Source organism: Eleutherodactylus coqui, unplaced genomic scaffold (genome assembly GCF_035609145.1).
Source record: "Eleutherodactylus coqui strain aEleCoq1 unplaced genomic scaffold, aEleCoq1.hap1 HAP1_SCAFFOLD_394, whole genome shotgun sequence".
Taxonomy (NCBI): Eukaryota; Metazoa; Chordata; class Amphibia; order Anura; family Eleutherodactylidae; genus Eleutherodactylus; species Eleutherodactylus coqui.
In genome coordinates this window covers 57,501-60,000 of record NW_027102515.1, presented here as the reverse complement: position 1 = coordinate 60,000, position 2,500 = coordinate 57,501, and positions in this window count along the sequence as shown.

Here is a 2,500-nt window from a genome sequence, read left to right as displayed (position 1 = left end):
TCTTTAGGGCCTTCTTATATGCAGTTTCTATTATTTGCTTAGGGTACCCTTTCTGTTGAAATCTCTTTTTTATGACTACAGCCTGTTTTTCAAAGTCCTCATTTTTAGTGCAATTTCTTTTCACCCGCTGTAGTTGCCCAAAGGGAATATTCATTCGCCATTTCTTATGGTGGCAACTATAGTAATCCAAATAGCTATTTGTGTCTACTGGTTTGAAGTGGGTACGTGTTATTATTTTATTTCCATCTGCTTCCAACTCCAAATCCAAGTATACTATTTTTTTAGGGTCTATAGTGTAAGTGAAATTTAATCCAAATTCATTCTTACCTAATTCTTGTATAAATAAAATTAAATCCTCCTTCTTGCCGTCCCATATTATTAAGAGATCATCTATGTATCTCCTATAAAGTATTATTCTTTCATCCTGAAATCTCCCCTTCTCAAAAGCCCCCATAACTAAGTTAGCAAACGTAGGGGCACATTTAGTACCCATAGCGGTCCCAGTTATCTGTTTATAAAATGTATTGTTGTATGTAAATATATTGTTTTGTAATATGAAAAGAATACTTCTCACGATAAAGTCTCTTTGGCCGGATGGCATAAGTATATCTTCTTCTAAGATTTGTTCTACTGCTCTGACCCCCATGTCATGTTCTATATTCGTGTACAAAGATTCCACGTCCAGCGTGCACCACTGGTAAGATGTTTCCCACTGTTTATTTTTAACCATATCTAATAAATGCCCAGAGTCTTTAACATAAGACGGGAGATTTTTTACATATTTTTGGAGTTGTAAATCAGGCATGGAAGCGGTTACTAGTAGACTTTCGGAGTATGTTGATTTACAACTCCAAAAATATGTAAAAAATCTTTGTACACGAATATAGAACATGACATGGGGGTCAGAGCAGTAGAACAAATCTTAGAAGAAGATATACTTATGCCATCCGGCCAAAGAGACTTTATCGTGAGAAGTATTCTTTTCATATTACAAAACAATATATTTACATACAACAATACATTTTATAAACAGATAACTGGGACCGCTATGGGTACTAAATGTGCCCCTACGTTTGCTAACTTAGTTATGGGGGCTTTTGAGAAGGGGAGATTTCAGGATGAAAGAATAATACTTTATAGGAGATACATAGATGATCTCTTAATAATATGGGACGGCAAGAAGGAGGATTTAATTTTATTTATACAAGAATTAGGTAAGAATGAATTTGGATTAAATTTCACTTACACTATAGACCCTAAAAAAATAGTATACTTGGATTTGGAGTTGGAAGCAGATGGAAATAAAATAATAACACGTACCCACTTCAAACCAGTAGACACAAATAGCTATTTGGATTACTATAGTTGCCACCATAAGAAATGGCGAATGAATATTCCCTTTGGGCAACTACAGCGGGTGAAAAGAAATTGCACTAAAAATGAGGACTTTGAAAAACAGGCTGTAGTCATAAAAAAGAGATTTCAACAGAAAGGGTACCCTAAGCAAATAATAGAAACTGCATATAAGAAGGCCCTAAAGAAAGAAAATGGAGAAAAAGGTGTCAAAACGAGGAACAAAGAAGGGAATAGCCAGGAATTCAAATCAGCGTTCATCACCAAATACAGTTCCCAACACGGAGAAATAAATAGGATCCTCAAGAATAACTGGCCCATATTGAAGGAGGATCCTTTTTTAATGCAAACTATATCAAACAACCCCCGATGTGTTTTTAGAAAGAACAAAACCCTAAAAAATTTATTGGCCCCTTCATGCCCGAGAAGAGAAGGTAACAAGAAAAAGGAAAAAAGCAAACTACAAAAAAGCAAGATGGGAGAAGGAGGTGTACACAGATGTAAAGAGAAAAAGTGTAAATGTTGTCACAATATTGAAAATGGTAGACAGGAGGTAGAATTAGTAAATGGGGAAAAGATCAAGATAGTACAACATATGACCTGTAATGTAAAATTGGTGATATATATGATAGAATGCCCCTGCAATATGAGATACATAGGCAGGACCATTAATACCTTGAGGGAAAGGGTTAATAAACACAGAAGTAATATTAACAAGGGATACACCAAACATAGTGTATCCCGCCACTTTTCCATGCACCATAATAAAAAAAGTGAAGGACTCAGAGTCACACCCCTGGAATTCATTCATGAAAAGTCGGTACAACGTCTACGAGAAAAAGAGATGTATTGGATTTACAGAATGAATACCCTCACTCCAAATGGCTTGAATGAAGTGCTTGAAAAACTATAAGTATGGATTATGAAGGAAGATAAATTGTTGATCGTTAATTATTTATTTATTAATTGTTAGTTATTGGTTATTGATTATCAATTATGAATATATTTATTAATGGCAGTAATTAATTATGAAATGAAACAGAGATGGAGGTAGTATTATAACACATGGATATATACATATATATATATATCAATTCCGGATCAATAATAGGTTTACTAAGAATTTTTTATAGAGAAAAAATATTTT